Source organism: Hypanus sabinus, chromosome 15, assembly GCF_030144855.1.
Source record: "Hypanus sabinus isolate sHypSab1 chromosome 15, sHypSab1.hap1, whole genome shotgun sequence".
NCBI lineage: Eukaryota > Metazoa > Chordata > Chondrichthyes > Myliobatiformes > Dasyatidae > Hypanus > Hypanus sabinus.
This window is the reverse complement of record NC_082720.1, coordinates 30,496,617-30,509,151: the sequence shown is the minus strand read 5'-3', so window position 1 is coordinate 30,509,151 and position 12,535 is coordinate 30,496,617. Positions and strand designations below refer to the sequence as shown.

The 12,535-nt window shown below is 41.1% G+C and overlaps 1 pseudogene; it reads left to right on the top strand.

The window, feature by feature from the left end:
* The window catches only part of LOC132405744 (eukaryotic translation initiation factor 4E transporter-like), a 119,818-nt pseudogene extending 112,502 nt beyond the window's left edge, over positions 1–7,316 (top strand).
* The last annotated feature ends 5,219 nt before the right edge of the window (positions 7,317–12,535 follow it).

Sequence of the window (12,535 nt, the reverse complement as noted above, 5' to 3'; positions counted from 1 at the left end):
GTCTCATTCGCTGAGTACTCAAATATATAAATTATCGATGAAGCAGGTTTGTCCATGACCTTGTTTTATGAGCTAAGTGTCAAAACAACTTAGCTGGTGCCTAGTTTAATCTAAGCATTGTTACAAAATAAATAAATAATACAAAACCATTGTAGTCAGGGAGAGTGCGTGGCTCCACAAACCATTCAGAACTCAGATGGCGGAGGTGAAGAAGCTGTTCCTGAAATGCTGAGTATGGGTTTTCAGGCTCCTATTTCTCCACTCTGATGCTAGTAATGAGAAGAGGCTGTGACCCAGATAGTGAGGGCCCTTTATGATCTATGCTGTCTTCTTGAGGCACGACTTCTTGAAGACATTCTCAGTGGTAGGGAAGGTTGTGCTTGCGATTATGCTAGCTGGCTGTACAACCTTCTGCAGCGTCTTCCAAGCCTATGTATGACAGCCTGCATACCAGGAGGGGTAGGACTAAGGATGGTAGGCAATAGATGAAACCAAATGAGAGGGAGGTGGACCAAGATTGAAATCAAAGTTGAGTTTAGTCAGACACGTAAGTATATGCATGCACATGTACATCAGTGAAAAATCATTTGTAGCAACATCACAGGCTCATAACATCAGAGCCACAACATTAACAACAAAAAAACATAAATTAAACAATGAATGAACAATGAATTAAATAAGAAATAACACAATGAAAACCTAAAAGACCATTGGTAAGTGGTTGAAGAGGTCATGTGCAACGATCCTAAGGCAGTGATTAGGGTTGTGTGGGTTTGTTCAAGAACCAAGTGTTTCAATGGAAGTAGCTGTTCTTGAACCTCGTAATGTGGAATTACAGGCTCGTGGTCCTGCTGCCCAATACTAGCTAAAAAAGATGGCACATCTGGATGGTTTGGATCTTCGATGATGCCTTCTTGAGGCAGTGGCGCATGTAGATATTTCCAATGATGGGGGGAGATGTGTCTGGTATGTTTTGCGTTGTGTCCACTGCTCTCTGGAATTGCATTCCTGCACGTTCAAATTACCATACCAGACAATGGTGGAACCAGTCAAGGTACTTTCAACAGGACATCTGTGGAAGCTTGTTACTGTTCAGTGACATCCTGCACAAGTTTAACCTTATAGGAAACTTTCCAAGAACGATGCCCTTTTTTCCATATGTTTTCACTTTTCAGCTTCAGTGCCTATAAAGTGTATAGGAAGGTGGAAGTTTTCAAGTTTTATTGTTTTACAACATTGAATCACAGTGGATGTAATTTGGCTTCTTTGACACCAGGGGTCAGCAACCTTTACCACCGAAAGAGCCATTTGGACCCGTTTCCCACAGAAAAGAAAACACTGGGAGCCACAAAACCCGTTTGACATTTAAAATGAAATAACACTGCATACAACGTTTCTTTTGCCTTTATGCTATGTATAAACAAACTATAATGTGTTGCATTTATGAAATCGATGAACTCCTGCAGAGAAAACGAAATTACATTTCTGCATGCAACAAAAACATTTTGAACTCCAAAAAAAAGACGTTGGGTTGCAGGTTACTTTTAAGTAAAATACTCAATGTCTATTTGAGTCCTTCTTGTATTTATGAAAAACGCCAAACTTAAATTTTCCGCCAGCAGCAAACCAAAAATAACGTCAGCCAGCTGTCAACCTGAAAAATAAAAGGACTATTTCACTGAACAATGAAAAAATATGAATATATGTAAAATAATAGGCAATTAAAATATTTATCATACTTGGTTAATGGGATTTCTGCTCCTGGACCTCAGCGAACAGCGTCTGCACATCAGGGCTGTATGACGTCACCTTCATCTTTACACAGGATCGCAAGCTGTCATCTGTGAGGCGTGCGCGATGTTTGTTTTTAATAAAGTTCATGTTGGAGAACACCTGCTCACATACATATGTGGATCCAAAGATCGACAGGACTCCAAGCGCATACTTTTTAATGTTTACATAAATGTCAGGGATAGCATTCCATGTTTCGAACACAAGTTTGTCCGGTATGAGGAGGTTTTCAATATCACTCCATTTGTGATTCTGAGCAAGAACGGCCTTCTGACGGGCAACATCTTCAAGGTCTGCTGTCAAGCGTCTAAACTTGGACACACATATGTCTTTGCCGGCTATGTCGGCCAGTTCCATCTTAAGATCAGGTTGACTCACACCTGCCAATGCAGTCGTATTCAGTAGGGATGGATCGATGCTTAGGGGAGTGACCGGGAAGGATAATGTGTTTTTTCCCTCTCTGAACTCACAGAAGCATTTCCCAAACGATGTTTGCATTGCGATGATTGCAGAATGTAAATACTCCGAATTTATCATGTCGTGACCTTGTTTGAAATCTCTCAAATTGGGGAAGTGAGACAATGTGCCTTTCTGTAAATCTCTGGCAAGCACTGTCAACTTGCGCTCGAATGCCAAAACATCCTCCAACATGTGTAGGGCTGTACGTCCTTTCCCCTGAAGAGCTGTGTTCAGCGTGTTCAGGTGCGTTGTCGTGTCTACCATGAAGTGTAGATTTTCCAGCTAATTTGGCTGTTCCAGCTCAGGAAAGGTGAGCCCTTTGCTGCCCAGGAAAGTTTTCACTTCTTCCAGACATGCGACAAAGCGTTTCAGCACCTCCCCTCTGGACAGCCAGCGATAAAAACACTTTGTAGTGGTGTGCTACACGCAGTCAGTAAACTGCAGTCAAAGATAACTTTATTCGAACTAAACAGCCTTACTTTTAAGCCTCCCTCAACCCACCCCCCATGGGCGCGGATGCTCCAAAAGACACGTACTCACAAACCCCCGTAGGCTATCTCCCTTAGCCTGAACGCTGGCTAATTGTGAGCCGGTTCGGCTGTGCCAGGAAATGGGTCGCCACAACATTTTATTTAGATTGTACAAGATCACCATAACCTTCAAATTTAGAATTACATTTCAAAAACTAACAAACTAACATAAAATACATTTTAATTAAATACTGACCATTTATTTTCCAAAGCCACAGGGAGCCACAGCACAGAGATGAAAGAGTCACATGCGGCTCCGGAACTGCGGGTTGCCGACCCCCGTTTGACACTGATCAACAGAAAAAGTGAAAAAATGTTGAAGTGAAAACATATCTCCACAAAGCGATCTAAATTAATTACAAATATAAAACACAAAATAATTGATTGACCCCCCCCCCCCTTAATATGACACACCATCATTGGTGCAGCCAGCTGGTTTTAGAAGACACATAATTAGTTAAATAAAGATCTGTTTTTTCTGTTTTTGGAGGCCTTTGTGCAGTCAAGGTGTTTCAATTGATTGTAGCAAAATACATGTGTATCTGGAAGGTCCAACTGCTGTTCAGTCAGTATCCTGGCAAAAAGTGCACAATGGAGAGAAAAGAACACTCCAAGATCTCCAATTAACTGATTATGTGACTTCTAAAACCAATTGGCTGCACCAGTGATGATTTGCTGTGTCATATTAAAGGGAGTTTAATGCAAACAATTATTTTGTGTTTTACATTTGTAATTAATTTAGATCACTTTGTAGAGGTCTGTTTTCACTTTGACACAAAAGTCTAAAAGTCTGTTGATCACTGTCAAAAAGTCAAATTAAATCCACTGTGATTCAATATTGTAAAACAATAAAACATGAAAGCCTCTGGGGGGGGGGAATGAATATTTTTATAGGCACTGTATATACCAGACGAGGTAAGGGCAGCAAATTATCTTCCCTAAAGGATATTCATAAACTAGACATGACATATTCTACTTTTACAGGAAAAGGAAGAAACACTTTCTTCCTTATTTATTATTAGTGTTTGTTGGAGGGAATCCAAAGTGGGTATAAAAGATGCATAAACCAAGGGCTAGAAATTCTTATGAGCATCAAATACATTGGAGAACAGAGGCAGTTTGATGTGAGGCTATGGGGAAGTGCACAGTGCATTCAGCTTAATAGATGAACATTGTGGGCAAGGTAAGTGTTATGTATTCATGTATATTTTGATCCTTATGGGTTGCTGTCGAGCTTCCCTGAGTGTTATGTATGGAATGTAATGTCAGAGGGCATTCTGAGTAGATAACTTACAAATAAAATAACCAGCTGCATTACAGCCAATTGACTTCCCAGTAACTGGCAACAAGGTGAGTGAAGAATCTGAGGGAGAGAACGAGAAAGGGATGGTTAAATAAAACAAATTATAGAGGGAAAGAGATGGATGAAAATAGTTAACTTTTTTGGAATGTGATTGCGTTTGAAAATGGCAACATTGTTTGGAAGTATGGGATGAAGCAACAGAGCAATGGAGTTCATATACTGAAAGATTTGAGTATCTTGCACTGGCAAATTGAATTTCAGATGATATTTGTTTTCTAACTTTTCTGAGGGTGATGGGTGCAAAATGTTTATTTTATTACATGGTCTAGTGCAACCTGCTAAGCCTGGTGATAAGCCTTATGGGGACACAGTCATCTAAAGCTCTGATTATACTGAGAGGTTTAGATTTCATAAAAGGAATCAAGACGAAAGTGAGTATTTCACAGTCTGTGGTGGTGCTGAACCACTGTGAACTTGGGTTGTTTCTCAATGATGTTATGTGATAGACTTGTAGGTGGTCTCTTTAGTGAGACAATTCAGAAATGTTTGTTTACAGAAGACAGACTAGCATTACAAAAGGCAATTGCAATTAGTATATCTACAGAGATGGTAGCTAAAGAAACATGGATACTAAGAATATCCTCTCAAGTTCATAAAGTTTCTACTGATTTTAAGAAAAATACACCTATTGGCAATCAATGTTACCACTGCGGCAAAACTGGGCACTCAGCAAAAGAATGCTGGTAATAGGATTTAGATTGCCAAAGCTGAGGCCAAAATGGACATACTGAACATGCCTGTAAAAGTAGAAAGACACTGTCAGCCAAAAGCATTGTAATAAAGAAAAATGACTTTGGGAAAAGCAAAAATTTGAGCCAGTTGGAGCATAAGGAGGACAGACTGAAAGACTCTCATCTGTAGTTGAAGAAGCTTTGTGTATTTTATCTGTTTCATGACACAAAGACAGCTATTTGTTGACCCTGTGGTTGGATTGGGCTGCAAAGGGGATGCAGATAGACATGGGTACTGCAGTATTTCAGGTGTCAGAGACAGTTTACAAGGAGAAATTGCAGCATCTCACCCCAGTACTTTAAAGACTTACACTGTTGAGGTTGTTCCAGTGAGAGGAGAGGTAGTATTTCAGTGGAGGTTAACAAACAGAAAAAGAAACTTCCACTGTATGTGTAAAGTTAGTTATCCAGCACTTCTGGGCTGCTGATAGTCGGAGCCGTTCAGACTCATCTGCCATGAAGTGCACTTGATTAGTGGGAGCACTGGTCTGCAACAGGTATTGAAGAAACATGCAGAAGTATTCAACAGAGAACAAGGCAGTGGGAAAAAATCACTGACTGTTACACCTGGGTTCTTAGCGGAGTGGCAGAGGCATCTGCTGAGCCAAGGATGAAAGAATGGATTGAAGAAAAAGATCTATTAAATGTTAAATCAAAAATCTGTGGCATGCAGAAACTATATAGATATTCCAAGGAAAAGCTGCTAGAAATCAAGGAGTACTCATATGCAAAGCAAACCAGCATGTCCTTTGGAAAAATATGACAGTGAATATATCTGTGACCTTGCAAAATGACATGCATCTTTGTATCTCAGTTCTGGCAGGAGTTCGTCACTGGATGGAACTAAATAGGAGAAGTCTTCAGATTTGGAGAGAGCAGTTCTCAAGAGAAGAATTTCAGATCCATGAGAGAGAATTAAAGGAAGAAGATCTCAACGTTGTTTGCAGTTCTCAGCACCAAAACTTTGGTGATGGTTGTCATGTGACCAATACCTCCAATAGTCGAAAATCAAAGCCCATCAGAAAGTAAAGAGAACGAAAATATTATTGGGTTGTGTTACCAACAAAGAATTGGAAATGGGCACATAATAACATCAATACCCTTTGATCTTTTAGCGGTTGGATACAACTGAATGGCTTGCTACCCCACTTCAGAAGGCATTTAACAGTCAACCACATTGCTCTGGGTCTGAAGTCACATACAAGCCAGACCAGGTACATAGAACATAGAACAATACAACACAGTACAGGCCTTTCAGCCCACAATGTTGTGCCGACCCTTAAACCCTGCCTCCCATATAACCCCCCCACCTTAAATTCTTCCATAATAGAACATTAAGGAACTTAATAGAACATAATAGAACAGTAAGGACGGCAGGATTATTCCCCTAAAGGACATCAGTGAACTAGATGGGTTTTTACGACAATCTACATGGTTTCATGATCATCAGATATTTTTATTGAATTCAAATTCACTATCTACCATGGTGGGATTCAAACTCATGTCCTCAGCGTAACTGGGTCGATGGATTACTGATCCAGTGGTAATTACCACTACACCAGATCTCCCCTTCATGAAGGTAAGACAAAGACTTGCATGACAGAGTTGCTAGAGAAGGAAGGGCATGAGACGAGAAAAAGAAAATCATTAGGAAAGAGCTTGGTGATAGCAAATGTGTTTTTACTGAGTGGAGGCGATGTGGTTCCTATTCTAAAGAGGAACCAGAATGGTTTTCTGCTGGCCCCGCTAGTCAATCAGAAACATTAGAGCTGACAGGGTATTAAGATAAAGTGCTATTGGAAGATCCAAGATGGAAAAGAGGTGGAGAAAGTGAGTAGAAACCCTTAAAGAAGATGTAGAATGCAATGGTGTTGCCCAAGCAGTGATACCTACTGCTTCTGCATCAGAAGCTGACCAAGAAGTTCCCCAGGAAGCAGTCCTGACTGAACTATCTTTGGGAAACTTTGACTTCAATGAGTTCTTCAACCTGGAGAAAAGTATACCTGGAATAGCACAGATGATTTACAAAGCGCTTGGTGAAGGATTAATGTCATCCAGTCAGTTCAGCCATTGCTTTTCAAGTAACTTTAAGTTGACTAAGTAGACACTCCCATAGTCTGTGGTTTACCGAACCTGAAGAACTTGAGAGACTTTCTGGTCTGGAGCAAAGTATCCGAACTCCTGTTTCACGGAAGCTACTTTTCTCCCATTCCATCATGAGAAGATAATAAAGAGATTAACACAAAGGTTGATACTTTATAAATACTGCAAAAAGCAAATGTGAATGTGAAACCACTGCTGTCCGGTCTCACTGCCAACAAGCAGAGCCTAAAGGAGAGTTCCCAGACTGGAGCAGATTTGTCTGAGGAAGAGGTGGAAGCAGAACTGAAATGTCTCAAAATGAAGCTTGCCACGCCGTTCATGGTGGAACATCTGAAATAGACTCAAAGTGCATCAACTGGTCCTAAACAAATACAGATATCACTGTTTTCAATATGCCAGTTAACAGTGTGAAGGCATATGGATCCTTCCCTTTGCAACTGAAACCCGCTGAAATTCTGCTGCCCTCATAATGCAGCCTCCCTCCCCAAATATTCGAGGTGACAGTCAGAATCATCACACATCAGACTTTAATCAGCATGTCCATTTGACCCCCATCACCTGTGCTTTCTGAGGTGCTCCCTTGTGACAATGCAGTACTCAAGTCAAGATCTATACATACACCACCAAGAGATAAGATGCCTTTGGTATCACTCTAGGTCATTGGTACCCTCACAGGAACAGGCAGCCTCCAGACAGATTGGATCTCTAGTTTGCTGACTAACCCTCAGCACGGGGGAAGAATAATTCCCAGGGTTATGTCTGGGAACAGAGGCAGAATACTCTCTGTTCCTAGAAAAATAAATTGTTTTTTGCTGTTGGTTGAACTTGATGACTACTCCATTAATAGTTTAGCAGTTGATCAGTGTACCTGGAAGGGGGGGGAAACCTTTAAAATAGGGAGGGAGGGATAGGTTACATTTTGCATATTTTGACCCTTACAGGTTGTTGTCAAGCCTCCCTGTGAGTTATGTACTGAACTTGACGTGAAAGGGCATTCTGGCAGGATGACATACACGTTAAAATAAACAGCAGCATGTTTTCCCTCACCTCTCCATCTCTCATGTATGGTATTTACAGCCACCCAGCTTCCCAATACCATAAGCATAACAGTCAGCCCCTAGCTAAAGAAAACCACCTCTGAATAGATGACCTTTGAAATGTCAGCTTGACTGAGGGTGGTCCACTCTGACCAACTCAAAATAAACTTGGAATGGTAAGGATGTCACATTCATGCAGGACTTTACCCTCTAATAAACCCTTGTTCCAGTTACCAAGGCTCATGTCATTTGCTGAATTGAACTGAATGAAACAGTGGAATCAAATGTGCTTAGCTGATAGTACTGTGTATGCAGATCACTCTGATCTACAGTAGGAACAATGTACAACTTCCCCTAGTTACTGTATGCACAGGATAAAATGCACAATGCTGCAGAAATTCTAGCCCTTGAAAAGTTCAGAAAGAATGACTAGAATTCCAGTGTAAAATTGGTTCACACATTGTTTTCTGGGTGAACTGCACTTTCAGGGAAAGTGTATTGAAAATGACTGAAAGATCTCTGAACCCATATAGTTTGGGGTTTTTAAGACCTTGTGCTTCAGATATTTAAAGCAATTTAAAGTTTCAGATATTTATAACAGAGCCAGCTTTTCTAATCAGTTCATTGAGCCTGTTGCATCACCAATGTTAGTGCCATTGCCCCAGCACAGCACTCCTAGAAGACTGTACTGGCAACAACAGACTGGTAGAATGTGTGAAGGAGAGGCCTGCGTACTCCAAAGGACAACATTCTCCTCAGAAAGTAGAGGCGACTCTGGCAGCATCGAGAAGAGAACATGGCCTGGGTGGTGGGAAACCTTGATGATGAAAGCTGCTTTCTAGAGACAGCACTCCTTGTAGATGTGCTCAATGGTGGGGAGGGCTTTACCCGTGATGGACTGGATTGTATCCACGATTTTTCTCAGGACTTTCCTTTCAAAGGCATTGGTGTTTCCATACCAGGCTGTGATGCAGCCAGTCAATATACTCTCTACCACACATCCATAGAAGTTTGTGACAGATTTAGGTATCATGCTGAATCTGCGCAAACTCCTAAGGAAGTAGAGGTGCTTTTCTTCATAATTGCACTCATTATTGCTGCACCTAGGACAGGTCCTTAGAAATAATAACACCCAGGAATTTAAATTTGTTGGCCCTCTCCGCCTCTGATCCTCCAATGAGAACTGGTTTCCTCCTCCTGAAATCAATAATCCTTGGTCTTGCTGGCATTGAGGAAGAGGTTGTTGTTATGGCAGCACTCGTCCAGGTTTTCAATCTCCCTCCTATATGCTGATTCATCACTACCGTTGATTCGGCCTATGACAGTGGTGTCATCAGACAACTTGAATATGTCACTGGAGTTGTGTTTAACTACACAGTCATAAGTGCAGAGCAAGCAGAGCAGGAGGTCAGATACACTGAACTGGAGGAGATGCTGTTGCCAATCCGATCTGACTGGGGCCTGCAAGTGAGGAAATTGAGGACCCAATTGTACAAGAGGTTTTGCGGCCAAGGTCTTGAAGCTTATTGATTAGTTTTGAGTGGATGATGGTTTTGAATGCCGAGTTGATGAAGAGCATCCTGATGTAAGTGCCTTTGCTGTCCGGGTGTTCTGAGGTTGAGAGAAGGTCCAATGAGAATGTATCTGCTGTGCACCTGTTTCTCCAGAAGGCAAATCGGAGTGGATCCAAGTCGCTTCGCAGACAGGAGTTGACATGTTTCATCTCCAACCTCTCAAATCATTTCATCACAATGGATGTAAGTGCTACTGGACAATAGTCATTGAGGCAGGTTGCCATGTTCTTTTATGCATCGGTATAACTGAAGCCTGCTTGAAACAGATGGGTAACACAGACTGCCAAAGACAGAGGTTAATGATCTCAGGGAACACTCCAGCCAATTGATCAGCTGGCCAGGCTGGGCTAGATGCTTTTTGTAGGTTCACCCTCCTGAAGGCTGCTCTGAGACTGAAATCGCAGGATCATCGGGGATTGTGAAGTCTGTGATTATTCCTCCATGTTTTGATAGTCTAAGTGAGCATAAAAGGCATTGAGCTCATCTAGAAGTGAAGCCGTGTTGTTGCTTATATTGCGTGATTTAATTTTTAAAAATTGATAGTACTCAAGCCCTGTCACAATTATCGAGAAAGCGATGGTACCTCAACCACTTTTAACTTCCTTCATCATCAGATTTGAATGCGATCTGCAGCTATTGGAAGGACACGGCAGGCACAGCCAGTCATTGCCTGCTGTCAAAGATGTTACCAATCCCTTTTATCATTTTAAAACCTGAACAAAACTGACAGTTGCCATGCAATCATTCCAACATTATAGTCTAATCTTGCAAGGTTCAGAAAATGGCTGCCATCATTTGAAATCTATTTTCACCGTTTAAAACATCTGAACATCCTCACTGGTTTGTAATTTCTTCTGGCCTATGCACTAAACCCTGGGATCCCAGCAGGGGAGCATTTTTCACACCTGCAAAAGAGAGTAACTGGCCGAGACAACAAACGTCCAGGCAAATGTTGGTTTGGAATAGTCTCCAATAGGAGTTTTATTTGAGCCAATCAGAAAACATCTCCCTAACCCAACTAAGAGTTTGCTAAGGTATTGTGAAAAGTTCTTGGATCACGTAATACCCTCAAACAATGCACACCTATCATGTACACATGTACACACACTAATGCTTATTGGATACCAAGCAGGACTTACAGTTAGCCTAACGCTATGATTCAATTAAAATGTGTCAGGAGATCTGTAGGAGTAGTGAAAACAGAATTCATCAAGAAAAGAATAACTTTGGGGAGAAGCTCAGAGTGAGGAATGGGACTTCTCAATGCTGGAATAGACTCAAGGGGTTGATTGGCCTTAGCCAGCTCTGTAATAATTCTATGATACTATTGTGTGATTTATCTACTTACAAATACAGCATGTAATTAAATAGAAATTTGACTTGTTCATGGGCAGTAGGCAGGCGAGACTCAGGGCAAGAGTCAGATCTGTGTGACGTCACCAATTTGAAGCATGAGTAACCCTCAAGCTCTGTGGGCATCTCTCTGCTCCAAATGGGTTACAGGTTAAAATCTCCAAAGTCTTCTGGATGAATGAAGTCACTGAACAGTCAGGATTGCTTTGCATGAAGCAGCAGGAGCCCAGACTAATGAAACAGCATTCCTAATCACCTTTTCTCCATCAACGTAAATTTCTGAAGGCCCCTTAACTTGCTTATAAGATGCTACTGAGACTGGTGTGTAAGATAATTGACATTTTCCAGCAGGAGCATTAAAAGGTCAGTAATCATGTCTTAGCGACAATATTCATTTGCACCAGTCAGGAAGCTTTCAGTGTTACCACCCTCAAAGCAGTCTAAACTAAAAATCACACACATAAAATGCTGGAGGAGCTCAGCGGGCCAGACAGTGTCTATGGACAGTCCACGTTATGGGCCAAAACCCTTCAGCAGGGCAGTCCTGAAACGTTGACTGTACTTTTCTACATAAATGCTGCCTGGCCTGCTGAGTTCCTCCAGCATTTTATATGTGTTCCTCGTGTTTCCAGCTTCTGCAGTTTTTCTCTTGGTTTGTGGTTTCAACTAAGAATTGCTTAGTAAATTACTTTAGCCTGTTTGCAATGCTTAAAAATACCTGTATGCTTGCTCACATACTCATGAGTTTTTTCCATCATCAGCTGAACACTGAACATCTGGTAATTAATGTATAAATTCATATGGTTATCCCTAAGCGTCTGCTTAACAACGCATAGCAATATCACCGTCTTGTTATATTTCCTTAAAGTGACTGTTACAGCTTCAGTAGTATGAAGCAGTTTTAGTGCATTAAATTAACTATAAAATCTGAATGTCTAGACTGTCTCCAGAAGTGCCCTGTTGGCTGTTGATGTAGTCATAAATCTGCATTGCAATTCAGAAATTTGCACTGAATAATGTATTTGCATTGTCTTGCATCACAGTTAGAGCTGTTCACACTTCACATTTGCTTATTTCTTCCCCTCAGAGAACACATTGCAGACCCTGCTTCTGCTAAAAAGGCACTTGTGAGGCAGGAGGAATATGTTCTTCGGCTTTTAAATTAATCTCTGAAAACCTGCACAGTTAATTTGCAAGTAATCACAGAACCTTTTACAAAAAAAATATGAAGGGAATAATGATTTAAATTAATATTTACAATGCAGCAGACTCAAAATAAGATTGTTATTTCAACCATGTTGGGGCCCTTTGAAGCTTTACAAGGTCTGAGCTGCTTCTCTCTACATAACAAATGTTCAACATTAATGTTCAAAATCCAGTAAGAGAAATGGCCTAAAGCATCCTCGGAGTACAAGGAATGCCATATTGCAGTCTTTTTGAATTAAGCAGTAATGAATTTGATAGAGAATATTTAGCGTAGGCTGGAAGGCACTGGGGATTGCTTCACAAAATCAATGCTGAATACTGAAGCAGCCTTCTGTTCACTGATACACAGGCAAACGCTTTCTTCCCTATTAACTCTTGCACAGTGAGT